Source organism: Manis pentadactyla, chromosome 5 (assembly GCF_030020395.1).
Source record: "Manis pentadactyla isolate mManPen7 chromosome 5, mManPen7.hap1, whole genome shotgun sequence".
NCBI lineage: Eukaryota > Metazoa > Chordata > Mammalia > Pholidota > Manidae > Manis > Manis pentadactyla.
Genome location: NC_080023.1, coordinates 65,542,312 through 65,557,775, shown reverse-complemented (window position 1 = coordinate 65,557,775; position 15,464 = coordinate 65,542,312). Strand labels below are relative to the sequence as shown.

The window sequence follows — 15,464 nt, the reverse complement described above, 5'->3', positions numbered from 1 at the left end:
ACACAGGAAAAGTAATTCATCTTGCCTGGGGGATGAAGCACGCAGCACTTGTGCTGAGACTTACAGAACCAGGGTGATTTAACCTAGCAGAGAAGGGTTATTTCACAGAGATAGAAAATGGTATAAATAAAAACACAAGGTGGGAAACTGCATATTGTGTTTACTACTGACTTACTAGCTCCTTGGGAGGATGCCCTGGCAGGTAAGAGGTTTGTTAGAGAGTAAAGAGAGAAGAGAATCGAAGATAGGTTAAATTCAGACTTTGAAATATCTTAAATGTCCTCCTATTATACAGTGATTTTGAGCTTTCAAAATGCTTCTCCTCATATCACTGCTCAAGACCACGTGATCTGTATCTTGTCTTACTGACTAGCCAGGTATGCATTCACCCAAGCTATACCATTCGGGTGATATTTTGACTTTCCCTTGAACATTTCCACCCCTCCACCCTGCACTTCTGGAACACTTCTTAAATGCATTCTCTGTGCCATGGACTGAGTTCAAGTCATTAAAATATTACCTATCTTATCTTCTCTTCACATTATATCCTTTACATGTTCCCCGTTACTTCTAAAACATCGAGCAGTGATCTGATCCATTAAGCCTCTACACTAAATTTTTAACTTAATCTGCCAGAAATGCTACTTATTTTACTCTTATAATAATATTTTGTGTGCTTGCTTTGGCAGCACATATACTAAAATTGGAAAGAGAGGGAATATTAGCATGCACAAGGATGACATGCATATTGGTGAAGTGTTAAAATTAATAATAAAAATATTTTGTGAGGAGAAAGTCTTTTATCAATATTCTAAATGCTAAAAGATTCTGCATTTTCCTCTTATACTTCTTTAATTATCAAGAGCTTGAACAGTGAGGTCATAATCAGTGGCTCAATTATCACAAATATGATGAATAAAATCAACCTGCTATGAAAAACTCTTTGGAAGTTTAAGTGGACAATATTCTGTATAACAAATATTCATAAATATAGTGGGCTACATAAAAACACTCCTAGTCTCCAAGAATATATCAATATTCCTTTGATCTATTTACACAATCCTTTCATTATTATAGAAAGCTCTGTCCTCTTCTTAGAGGAGATGGAAATTCACTTTCTGATGATAGGATCCAAAATAAATATCAATTATTTTATTAGAGATTGCAAAATTGTGTTTTTCTATTATTCCATCGACATCTTCAACGAGATTCTTCTTAAAGAACTTTCTTTCATTAGCCGGGGCTATTTGGATCTCCTCAAATTCAGTTCATAACTCTCTGATGTTCTGTATTTTGGCCTCCCAAAAATTTCAGGTTCATTTCATGTAACCTGCCTTAGACTTAGAAATGTTCTTCATGTGCTTTTTTGGAAGACCATACAGATCATAATCCAAATAATAGATGTGCTTCTTGCTATTAACCTATGATTGCTTTTCAGTGGGCAAAACTAGGAAATGAGCTGGTGGTGGTTGTTTTATGTCAGTTTACACAGATATTTCCAATACAAATTGAATTACAAGATTTCTAAACTTTTTACTTATCTCTTTGCTTTCATACCTGTATCTCCTTTTTTCTCTTATACTGAAACCCTTTTTTTCTACCTGCATTACCATAATTGCTTTCTTAGCCCGGATTGTCTATGAAACAGAGCCTAAGCAGATTCCTTGTTAAGGCTTTATTGGAAGGTGCAGACGCAGGGCAGGCAGAGTAAGGGTAAAAGAGAACTGAGGCCGGGGAAGAAGCTCCATCAGGCAGGTAGCCTTCCAATCAGGCTGTTAGAAACCCCTGTGCTCAGAACAGTCTTGTGGAGGCAGGCAGGAAGAAAGTGAGAGGAATTAATTTTCATGCTCCCTCCACACTCCTGGCTAATTGGTCAAAGTTTGTCCCAAGAGTTGTTAATGGCCCTGTACTTTTTGCCTGTGCTGCCTGGACCTCTCCAGGAAGCCACGAAGGACACAAATCCCACAGTCTATTAAACCGTGTATCATCTGAGTGCACAGCAGTGAGAGGAGCTGGAGTGGCCTTCTGTCTGGTCAGCTACGGCCTGTGCCATGCAGGCTCCTGCCGTGGCAGGCGTGGTGAACCCCAAGCCCTCACCCAGAGGAGTCCAGGAGGGCCAGGCAGGACTGCGGCGGTGGCGGCTGGGACTCTCACCTGAGCAAGCAGTCAGGGACAAAGAGTCCTCTCTGGTAGCACCCTAAATGTTCTCACATTAAAACTGAATTTAAACCTTTAAGTCCCAAACTGTGCAGTTTTATTTTTAAAAAATGGAAGGAAAAAATAATAGTATTACTCATCTTATTTTTAAGAGTTAACTGCAGAAGTCCATAAATTGGGTCCTATATAATTTCTTATTTGCATTACCCTAAACACACACACACACACACACACACACACACACACACACACACCTTAAAATTACTGGTATCAACAATATCTCTAACAATTAGAATAATAAAAGAAATGTAAGAAAATATAAGCCAACTTCCCTCTTTATCTTGTACTCCCCCATTTTAAGTAACCTTTTTTATAATATTAAGTTATCCTTCCAAAATTTCATTTTACAAATTTATATCTATATTTATATTTCACTGTTACTTTACACAAAAGGTAGCTTACTATTAAAAACTGTTTTTCATCTTATTTTTTTCTCTTAATATATAGTTATTCCATATCAGTGTTTGCAAAACTTGCTCATTCCTTCTGACATCAGCATAACACTCTTAACATAATTTTAAAGTAAACTAATCAGAGGTACTATAGTTTCTAATTTTTCATTCTCAGGTGCCAGGACAAGTTCGGGTACCCTGAGTTGACTCATATGGTAATCAGATACTACAGTGAGGTGACCGACCTATAGAAGTATTTCAATGTTATAAGCAGAATGTTTGTTAATACTTCCTCCTCTCCCCAGATTGTTTTATTAAGCATCTAATTCTTCTAACAACCTTGCTATGGACTGAATGTTTGTGTCCCCTCAAAATTAACATACGGAAGTCCTAATCCCCAGTGACATATAGGAGGTGGGACCATTGGGAGGTAATGAGGCTCAGATGAGGTCATGAGGATGGGGTCCTCTTTTGGGGATTACTGTCCTTGTAAGAAGAGGAAAAGAGACCAGAGGTCTCTCTCTCTCCACCGTATGAGGACACTGTAAGCCAGGGAGAGGGACCTCGCCAGGAACTGAACTGGCCAGCACCTTGATCTTAGACTTCCCAACCTCCAGAACTGTGAGAGATACTATCTGTGGTCTAATCCACCCAGTCTATGATATTTTGTTATTGTATCTCAAACTGACTAAGATAAATCTTCAACATTATTCACCTACTGCCAGATCTAAATAAGATACATAACTTAAGAACATCTATGGCTTTAGGAATTATGTGTATTTATTTTACATGAGCATTTTTTCAGCCAAAGCCTCAACAGCTTTTCTTTTTTTTACCTCACAAAGCAGGTGAGAAGGAGCTATCTTTGTTTGGAACAGTCCAAAAGCAAGGATGTCTCTCCTGTTACTCACATCATCTCTGCCTTGAGATCTCTGCCATAGGTTTGCTTAGCCTTCCTATATGCCCTGGTCTCTCCCAGACTTCAGTCTTTTCAAAAAGAATGGAATAAAGGGGAAAAAATTAGGGCATAGAGTGCATTGCTACGTTTGACAGCATAAAGTTCTATGATTGCCTTTTTTTAATCAAGGAAAAAAGTGACTTCTCCATAGTCTCTTAACTCTAGTTCTTTGTAAATGTTATCACAATTTACCAAACATAAACTTTTACTCAAAGCTATATAGTTTCATTATAAGATGAATGAAAGAAAATATTAGTGTTATTTATCCTTTTCTCTTATTTTGGCATGATATTGATGAAGTCTTTCAAATTGACACAGACAATGTGGAGTCGACCATATTTTACCATTTTTCTATAATTTTGCCTTTATTCATACACTAGTCCTATTAATCTAACTTTCCTATAGGATATCTCCAAACATTTAATTTGCTAAAAGGATGTATTCATTTCAAAGGACTACACTGAGACCTGGAGAGGCAGCCTGCTCTCTGAATATTGCTCATGGTTTTCCATTGTCCCTTACATGAGGAAACATCCACGTAAACTTCTGTCCTCTTTTCATGTTCCTTTAGAGGCTCTTCCCCGCAGAGGAGAGAGGGGATCCTGTGATTTTTCAGGCAATGAACCGCTGGACCAGGTTTTCCATTAGAGGTCTCACTGTGACTTAAAAACAGGATCTTGAGCTCCACACCCAATTCACCAACACCTGACCGATATGCAGGTCAGGCCAAACTCTGTTCTCTGTTCAGGTTCCTCTGCCTGAGGTGAGGTGGACACGACACCTAACTAGTTAGAGTAGATGACTAGACAGCGGTGCCAGAGAAGTTATACGATGGAAAGAAGATGTACTGAGATGCCAAGTAAAATCTTAGGAAGGTGTCATGAATTTAACCTTATATTAATAATGAAGCAGTACTCTGGATCCAATTTGACCTTTTCCTTCCATCTTTAAAACTCAGCAGAGAAGCATATTTGGACAGCATATTTGAGCACCAGCACTTGACAGTGAAAACTCTACGACTCTTTTTGTATCCATGGAACTCCTTCTTCCACTTCCATCATCACCATAAATCACCCATTAACACTTTTTTAGACTCTAGAGATACACAGACTCAGATCAGTTAATAGCATAGATCCTTGACCTAGATTAGCCAAATTCAGAATCCCTGATGTACAACTTTCCAAACTTGTGATCCTGAGTATCAGTTTACCTTTCTATGCCTTTGTGTTTGTACCATGGCAATATAATAACAATATAGTATAAAACTATTATTATAATTATGTAACTACAATTATAATAATCCTAGTTCTGGGCAGTAGGATTTTTAAAATATAAATATATATATAAATGCATACATATATATCCCATACATACCATACATATAACAATGCCTGGCTTATGAATTGAAATTCTGGTTTAATATTTTCATGATACTGTTTTCATAATCTTTATAATTTATTCCATGATACTGAAAGTTGCAAAAGAGCAGGTGGTACTATCTCAGAGATATATTTGAAATATTTTTAAAGCAGATCTGATATATATGAGTGTATATGTACATGCACATATACATATATATATATAAATGTGAATGCTTAAAAATTTGACTAAAATCAAACAATTAGAAATACTTTGTGCATATGCAAAATAGAATAGATATTCTTTGATCTGTGATGGTTTAAATGCAGATGTGTTTAAAAGTAGGAAATTAAGCTCTGGAAGTCCTTTCAAAGCGATAGTTTCATAATATCAAAGAAAATGTTTACAGTTTTGAGACTAATACATGCCCAATTTCTATTAAGATATTCATAGAGAAAGGAAATTAGATAGACATACATTGTAATTCAGATTTGCCTACTTACAGATGGTAACATTCTGTGTAATAGTAATGCTCTCAAAACCATTTGAGAATTTGTCCAGCAACAACTCTGCCTTTAATGATGAAGTTTCTACAGTGGCAGATGGCAGAGTGAGCAGTGAAGGATGCTGCCGACCCATCAGGGTTATGTCTGTCACTAAAGCGAACTGGCTCCAAAAGCCAAAGTCTGTTCAGGTCACACTGGCTATTGCTCCATTGGCATTACTTGATTGATCAGATTTGTGGTTATTCCATAAATGGTGACCTTATAGAAGGGGTACTGGCAGTTTCATCCTGCTATAGGGAACTGATATAGAAAAATCAGTGCCTGCAGTCTATCGACATATTCTAGAAACAAAGGGGCAATCGCTGACGCTTAGAAGATCCATTCACTGACGCTGCTGCTCTCTTATTGTGTCTGAAGAGCTAGGCAGCCTATAGAAACACCATCAATGCTACTTTTAATACCAGTGTCACATTCAGGGAGAAAGATGAAAATGAGAACTTATTTAAATTCTTAAAAATTTAAATTAAGAATTAAAAAAAACAGGAAGGATTATTGTTCTAGTGAGAGTATATAAACATAAATTGAGACCTGGTTATTCTCTATGCACCTAAAACTGGCAGATAGTGCAGATAAAAGAAAATAAACTTCAGTGATCAAATGAACCATTGGTATACTTTGAAGAAAATCATATACTATTCTATGGGGAGTTTAACATAATACTGCTTACGAAGTATATTGTACTGAAATTGCCAATTCCATTTATAGTGTGATATTACTGGACTCATTTGTCATATAGTGAGTGAGTGAATGTACTTTTCAAAATTGAATTTACTATCAGAACATGCCTCAGGCACTGGAAGGAGCAAAGTTCATCCCTCCACTTTATTTATTGAATAGTGAAAGAAAAGTTACACAAAAATATTAATTCTCTTGTGTCACTAAAATAAAAAGAATAGCTCTTATGAGTAAAGTTGTTCACAAAGTAGTAAAAATAATTATCACTTACAATTAGTTGCTCTACATTACCTGTCTTCAGTTTTTATGACAACCATGAGACTTATTTACAGATTCCATGAGAAGCCAAGCCATTAATGTGCTGAACCAGCATGAGCTGCTTGTTAAGTTCTCAGGAAATTTGCAAGCTACTGTTAAACATGGCCATTATTAAAAATTATATTACATAAATATACAATTACATACATTATATTAAAAACAAAGGTAATAAACACTCAAAACTCACCACATCCTAAATATTTTATTACATTTCACTATTATCTATGTTCTTGAGGTTTTTTACATCTATCTGACACCTATGTATATGTATGCAATACTACACAGTGGTGTGCTAGTGTGCATTTCTCTATTCAATGATGTTATACTATGCAGGTAGTTTGAAATCAGCCCTAAAGGGAATATTTATGTCATGGAATTTAGCAAATGCTATAAACCAGGGCTCCCCTGAAGCAGGTGCCAGTTGTTAAGCAATTGCTAGCCTACCACTATGAGACATGTCTTTTTGACTTCAAGCACATTGTCCAGGAAGCCATGCTATCTCCTTTTGAATGGTTTAAATAATGGGTTTTTTAAATGGTCTCTACTGGCTTTGGAAGAGGGGTGTGGGCATGTGTATAAACTTCTAGATAGTTCATAGCTTCTTTATAAGAGATTCCATAACATAAAAAAAATATTTAGAAATTGATAAAAAATCATTTCCATAGGAAAATTTGGTATCTTCTGCAAGCATTTCCTCTGAAATAAAGAGATCAAGTAGCACATTAGACATGATTAAGAATTTTGACTCTCCTAATGTGTCCCCCAAAGTGTCCCTTACATACATATTTTACTTAGTAAAACTTTCACTTACTCTTTCTTTGCTGTTTCCTCTTTTAAAAATTTCCCAGATTAAGGAAAAACAAAAGTCTTCCAATAGCATTGAAAACAATAAAATAATTAGGAATAAATTTAACCAAGGAATTGAAAGCTTGATACAATAAAAACTGTTAAGACATTGATGAAAGGAATTAAAGGCAACACAAATTAATGGAAAGATACTGTATTCACAGAGTGGAGGAGGCAGTACTGTTAAAATGCCCATACTACCTAAAACCATCTACATATTGAAACCAATCCTTCTTAAAATTCCAAAGGCATTTTTCACAGAAATAGAAAAATAATAGAAAAACTAATCCTAAAATTTGTATAGAACCACAAAGGCCCCAAGTAGCCAAAGCAATCTTGAGAAAGAATAAAGCGGGATGCATCACACATCCCCATTCCAAACTACATTACAAAGCTTTAGTAATCAAAACAGTATTGGTAAAAAAAAAAAAAAAAAGCACATGGGCCATGGAACAGTCAAGAGCCCAGAAAAAACCCATGCGTATATAGTCAACTGATATTTGACAAGGGAGCCAAGAATACTAAAAGGGGAAAGGAGAGTTTAATAATTGGTGCTGGTAAAATTGGATATCTACATGCAAAAGAATGAAACCACTCAGAAATTAACTCAAAGGAGATAAAGGATTTAAATGTAAGATTTGAAACCCTAAAACTCACCAGAGAAAACATAAGGGAAAGCTCATAATATCAATCTTAGCATTTTTTTAGGGGATATGACACCAAGAGCACAAGCAATAACAGCAAAAATCAATGAGGAGGATTACATCCAACTAAAAAGCACAGCAAAAGAAATATTCAACAAAATGAAAAGGCAACCTACAGAGTGAAAATATTTGAAAACCATATATCTGATAAGGGGTATCCAAAATATATAAGGAACTCATGCAACTCAGTAGCAAAAAGCAATTTGATTGAAAAATGGACAGAGCAACTGAATAGGCAATTTTCCAAAGAAGACATCCAAATGGCCAATAGGTACATGAAAAGCTGCTCAACATCACTAATCATCAGGGAAATGCAAATTAAAACTATGATGAGCTATCACCTCACATCTGTTAGAAGGGCTATTATCCAAAAGACAAGAGTGAACAAATGCTGTTGAGGTTGTGGAGAAAAGGAAACTCTGGTGTACCACTGGTGGGAATGGAAATTAGTGTAGCCACTATGAAAAGCAGTATGAAGATTCCACAAGAAATTAAAAATAGAACTACCTTATGATCCAGCAATCTCACTGTGGGTACATATCTGAAGGAGATGAAATCACTATCTCTAAGAATTTTTGCAACCCCGTGTACATGGCAGCATTATTTGCAATAGCCAAGATACAGAAACAACCTAAGTGTCTGTTGATGAATGAATAAAGAAAATGTGATACACACACACACACACACACACACAAAATGAGCTATTATCCAGTCATAAAAGGAAGGAAATCCTGCTATTTGTGACAACATGGTTGACCTTGAGGGCATTATGCTAAGTGAAATAAGTCAGACAGGCAAAGATAAATACTGCGTGATCTCTCACTTGTATGTGGAATCTAAAAATATTAAACTCATAGAAACAACAGAATTGTGGTTGCCAGGGTGTGAAAAATAGGCTGCTATTGATCAAAAGGTACTAACTTTCAGTTATAAGATGAATAAGTTCCAGGGTCTAAAGTACAGAAGGTGACTATTGTTAGCAATACTGTACTGTGTACATCATCATTTAATGTTCTCATCATAACAATAACTAGTGAATGGTAATCATGGCAAGTAAAGGATGTGTTAACTAACCTGACTGTGGTAAAGCATTTTGTAAAATATACATGTAACAAATATAAAAATAATATTTAGCACATATATATTCAAAAATGTTATTTATTTGTAAGCTGACATTGATTTTTTAACTCAGTATCCTGTATTTTATCCCAGGAAACTCTACTCCTAAAGGCATTCTTTGCTCATTCTTCCTTTTCTTCTCACTCAGACATCTATTAGATTAACAAACCACAGCCTGACTTTTATATTAATTATGTGAATAAGAGTTAGCTATGTCTGAAGTCAATCCTAGTTCCATTACTCCCAAGTTTTGATGTTTGGCAAATTTTTAACGTCTTAGTTTTCTTGTCTGTAAAATAGACCTTCTTAGAATTACTAACAGGAGTAAGAGAGATAATATACACAACAATTACTGTGATGCCTGTCAGTTAGGAAGCCTGCAATATGTATTAGCTCTGATGATGGCTGATAATCACCATGTTTTCATGGCCATGGAGTTGTAACCCTTTGGATTATCACTGACCTCATCTTAACTTCCATTTTTCAGTATGCTTGCATCTCCTTTGTCACCTCATCTACCTTTTCAGAAATGAATTATCACACTAATATAACCAGTCCCACATATCACCATCAGGAGCACCACACACCTTCATCAGATTTTATTTCCTGTTTTCTATGTTCTTTTTCCAGCTCTATTGAGGTATAGTTGACATATAACATTGTGTAAGTTTAAGATGTACAATGATGATTGATATGCTTATATACTGTGAAATGATTACCACAGAAAGATCACCTCACATTATTACTGCTTTTTTGTGTGATGAAAACATTTAAGATCTACTCTCTTAGCAACTTTCAGATATATAACACAGTATCATTAACTATCATCATCTTGCTGTACATTGGACCTTCCTGGTTTTTATGTTGATGTGGCTGGAATAGGTTTATTATGCTGAAGGATCAGAGCCAACCCCGCCATAACTTTGCTAGCACTGGCCAGAGAGCTGGCTAGTGAGGAGGATAATAATGACACTTTATTGAGTCTGAATTCTGCCAAGAGCTGTGTTAGGACCTTTTGCATATGTTTTTCATTTCATCCTCATAATAACTCTATAAATATTACTATTGGCATTTTGTAGATAAAGAAACTTAGAGGTAAAAGAGGCAAGAAAGCAGAGAAGTTTGGATTTGGATATTGACAGGGAATTCTCCACACTGAGGTAATTACAATTTATATTGGTACAGGTGTTCTTGGGGTTTCTATTTTTCTGAAAAGATGTTCACATATACAATCTAATTTATCTTTACAACCATCCTATAACTTAGGAAAAGTAATTATTGTAAAAGTAATTATTGTCTCCATTATATAGGCGATGAAACTGAGACACTGGGAGGCTAAATGTTTTGTCCAGAACTATGCAGTGATTATAGTTAGTACTAGAGCTGAACCCTGTAATTCAACATCTTTAGCTTTTTTTCCTAATGCACTAAGAAGAACAAATAGCTTTTATCACATGTGAAAACGCTGTTTGATTGGTATTTGCTACCTGGAACACCACGCTGAGACCTTTGAGAATACCATGTTGAGACTTTTTCTAGGTTCAATAGCTAAGATTGCCATGATAAATTAGCAATATTTGTAATGGACATAAGAAGTGGGATAATAATGATGACCTGAGAGAGTGCTGAATAGGCTAGTTGAGGAAATTATGAGGCACCCTACATAAACAATAAATTACCAAGTTTCAAAGTGACCAATCCCAGGAAGTTCTAAGGATTCTTTATTGAAAACCCAGACATGATAATGCTGTGTCACTTATTTGCCCAAAAGAACAAAGGGATGGAGTAACTTATTCCACCATTATCTGCCTTTTCTCCACTACAATTTGTTTCTTTTATAAAAGCAAAATATTAATTGATCAGATTGAGTTTGCATGTTCCTTTCATTTGGCCTATTCTGAAAAATTGGTGGTTCCAGAAGTGATGGTTTTTGAGGATGAAATTACAGAAGAAGCAGGGACTCATGTGCTGTCTTCCTCAGGTGAGTAACCTTAAACTCGTGGAGGGTAGATTGAATAAATATATCAACCTGTACATGTTGATACATATACGCACATGTTCTAATGCTCGTTATTTAATAAGAAATGTTTATAAACCTAATTGCAAATCCAAGTGGGCTGCATTATAAAAACTGGCCCTCTTATTCCTTAGCCCCGTAAGTTATGCACAATCCACATGGGAAATTAATTAAAGCATTAATGACATAAAATGGAGATTGATAATTACTTCTTAAAATTGGTTTATTTATATTAGTAGTAACTGAAGTTCTTATTCAAATGTAGTTTTTCATAGAACCTCATGTGTAATAGGAAAATATGAAGGTCCTGGAACTCTAACCATTCTCAGTTTCATCCCTGAAAACTTCAGGTCATCAAAACACACAGGTTGAAAACCACAGACCTAAGACATTTCTGTTTAGCATAAGTGGATGATTGTACCTTTTGAAAAAGTCTATAAGTTTAGGCAGATATTAATTCCTTTCTTCATATCCATGGAAATGTTATACATATAGTAGAACAATCACAGAAAATGAAGGTGCTATATTCTGGTTATAATTATGTGTGAATATGGCCAAGTTCCTTTGTGACTCCAGTGCTGTTTTTTCTTTATCTATTAAGTGAAAGACTGGAATGGACACTTCATTTATTTTTTATCCAAGATTCACCATGTCAAAGTATAATTAGTCAACACAGTAGGTCTCTATTTTAACTAATATTCTAGGAATCAGTATGTATATATGGAGATTATTATAGTCACAACTATTATTTTTGCCTCAATATTCCCTCAGATTTATGTCTGTTTGATGTGCTTATTACACACTGTTCTCTGCTTCATAAAAAATAACATTTTTTGATGGCATCCAGTTTGACTTCTAGGAATAATTTTCCATTAGTTAATTTTGTGTGGTTAATATATTTGTTGAAACATTTTTAAACTTCAGTTCAACAATTTAATCTGATATTTATAGGCACATAAGGAATATATTAATACACTTCCCCAACACACACACACACACACACACACACACACACACACATAAAGAGCTCCTTGAAGTTAAAGGTTATATTATATTCATATTGGCATATATGATAGCATCTAACAAAAACTGTCATATATTAAGTAATTGATACATGTGATTTTTAACTGAATGCAATTAAACATATATAGTATATGTATATGTCATATACATATATACACACACACATGTACATATACATCATGTGATATATGATTCTCATATATCTTGTGCCTTCTAACACCATACTGTCAAAGACACTCATAAAATAGGTAGTATAGCTTAGTGGTTAAAAGCGTGTGATTTAATATTGAAAGGACCTGTACTCAGATCCCTGCTTTGATCCTATTTTGGACTTATATGATCTTGGATAAGTTATGTGACCTTACAAATGTCAGCTTTCCCAACTTTAAAATTAGGAAAATAAAATAATACCTACATTGTGCTCTTGTTGTGAGGTTTAAAGAAGATAAAGCATATATTTTACCTACTGTACTCCTTTGCACAGAATAAATATCCAGTAAATATTAGCTCATATTAATATATTAATAATCAAAGATGTTAATCCTACTATTGTCATTATTATAAAAAAAAGAGTTAATTTTTTCTTCAAATAATTCTTCAAAGAAAAGTAAAAGAAACTAATGTGTTCAGAGACTACTTGTGTGTAATTTACAGATCATGATGAATTTTAAAAAATATTATCTCATTAAATTCTCACAATCAACTTGTGAGGTAGATGTTTTATCTATTTTACAGAGAAATCATGGAACTTACTACGAATCATACAGTTGGTAACTCACAGCTGCAATATTCAAACACCAGTCTGCCCTAAATTATGACATGTCAAGTTGTGCACTACATACATAATCTGATGTTTATACATGACCAAAGAATTTAGTACTGCTGATGAATGTACAGCTTGAATTATTTAAGAACTAGAGAAAATAATTTCAAGTATTTTCCTATGAACTTGTGTGAATGTGAAGTAAAAAATAGGAAGCAACCCGAGGAACATATACTATGATTTCCCAATCAACAGAACACCAATGCAGGGTCTACCAACATTTTAATTATAAACATGGTCTCTCTTTCCAAACCCCTACAAATTAGGTCTTCAGAACCTGCCTAATTCCTTTAAGTGGAATAATACAAATTGCATCCAACATGTATAAGGCAGCACTGAAATTCTTGGCAGGCCTCTATCATTATGACTGTCTGTAGGTTCCTGTAGGTTTAGTACCTGTATCTAGAAAGTGAAAAATGATGAAAATATAGTCTTTTGAGTTTTTGATAAGGGAGTCCAGCTACCCAAAGATAACAGATGGAACATTGGTAATGGGATTATCATCCCAACCATCCAGGATCATACAAATATTATGGGAATTCTGAGGCTCTATTTCAGTAAGAACAAATTTCTCTATTCAGCCATAGAAAGAGCAGCTCACCTTATAAAAAAAAGTAAGTCCTCAAAGTAAATCATTGGAATTAAAAACTAAAATATTTAAATACATATATCATTTTAAAAATTAAGAATACATAGCAGTTCCTCTGTATGAAAGTCATTTATAGCTTCTCCAAGTATCTGATGTTGACTTTGTTCATTTAACAAATGTTCACTGAGCACTGACCATATGCTAGGCACAGTTATAGGTGCTTAGTTACACTAATAAACAAAATAGGCAAAGTTCCTGTTCTTGTGCAAATTAAATTTTAGTGGGAGAAACAGTAAACCAATGAATCAATTAAGGCATAATATACAAAATGGTACTAAGTAAGGGCCAAGAGGAAAAAACTGGGTAAGTGGGGAGAGAGTGATGAATTTTGGACAAAAAGCAGTTAATAAGTTAGTGTGTGGCAGGAAAGGCATCTCTGATGAGGAAACATTTGAGCAGAAAGTTGAAAGAAGCGAGGGAGTAAGGCATCCTGAACCCAGGGGAGTGATTGTGGGAGGTGCAGGGAAGAGCAAACGCGCAGACCCTGAGACAGCACTGGGCGTGGTGTGTCCACACACAGCCACGAGGCCACGGTGATCGGAACAGAGCATAAAGTGAGAGAATTAGAAAATATGCTTTTTTGTTGTTGTTAAGACACCCAGCTTTAACATAGGGAATTATCTACTAGTCTCCTTAAATGAAAGGTTGCATCCAAAAGTTGAAGACATTTCTGGAGATCTGTGTTCCTCCAGCCTTGTCTCCCTCACTGCTGTCATGAAGGAGTCTGAACCAGGGAGGAAAAGCTGGCCAGCCGAAGCCGTATCTGGCACTTAATCGGCAAGCAATTATGGCTGCATTTTAGTTACATTGCTGCAATTTAAATATTTTTACAATTTTAGACAAAAATCCTGAATGATTATGTGTTTTGTGAATGAGACCTTATGCTTCAATTGTATGCAGCAGAAAAATTATAATGCCATCAAGAAGTTTTAAAACAGTGTATTTAGACTGATATTTGAGGTACTTTATAACCTATTCAAATAAACTTAGAGATGTATTCTAACATCTTCTCTGCTTATTTCAATCACTGGCCGACTCTTCCTATGAATTGTAAAACATCTAGTAAAATATTATTTCAACTTACTATCCATGACAGGTGTGTCATCATCCTAATTCATGAGAGAGACTTTTGTTTTTATAAATTGAGACAGTGCCACGAATTGAAAACTCACCTATGTGATGATATTTATTGCTTTAAACACCTCAATGCTTGATAATTTAAGTACCAGATTTCTTTGAAAAACATTATGTATTGGGCCTTTTCTTACTAAGGATAATGAAGATTCTGGAAAGAATGGAACTTTGCAATATCCTCTGGTGAATTTTGTTTTTCTTTGATGATTTTCTTATTATCAGAGTCTATATCACAGATTTAACTAATAAATTTTTTAAAATGACTGTAGTACTCCAGAACAGTGAAAAACACTTAGCAGTCATGGAGTCAATGAATCATGATACAAGCATCTTCTTGACCATGAGGTGACTACTTGTCTGCTCACTTCTGACCACCTGCCTTGTGAGAGAATGAAGGCACCAGCAGAAAACAGATCAGATGGCAGAATTTGGGGAAAAGCCAGTTTGCAGAATGTGAGATTCTACTGAATATATTACCAAAAGGTCCCATATTGAACTTTTCTGAGCATATAAAGGAGGTAGCTGTGGCAGTTAACTGCTACAACCTATTCAAGTTTAACCACTGGTCATTATTTCAGTCAAATTGTGTAAATCTCTTTCTTAGTTTAGCAAGCATTCTCACATAAGTTTACTCAGAAATTCCAAAGAAATTCAGACATCAGAT

The 15,464-nt window shown here is 35.1% G+C and overlaps 1 pseudogene; it reads left to right on the top strand.

Annotated features, from left to right (window-relative positions):
• The first annotated feature begins 673 nt into the window (after positions 1-673).
• Positions 674-771, top strand: LOC118923053 (U6 spliceosomal RNA; annotated as a pseudogene).
• Positions 772-15,464: the final 14,693 nt, after the last annotated feature.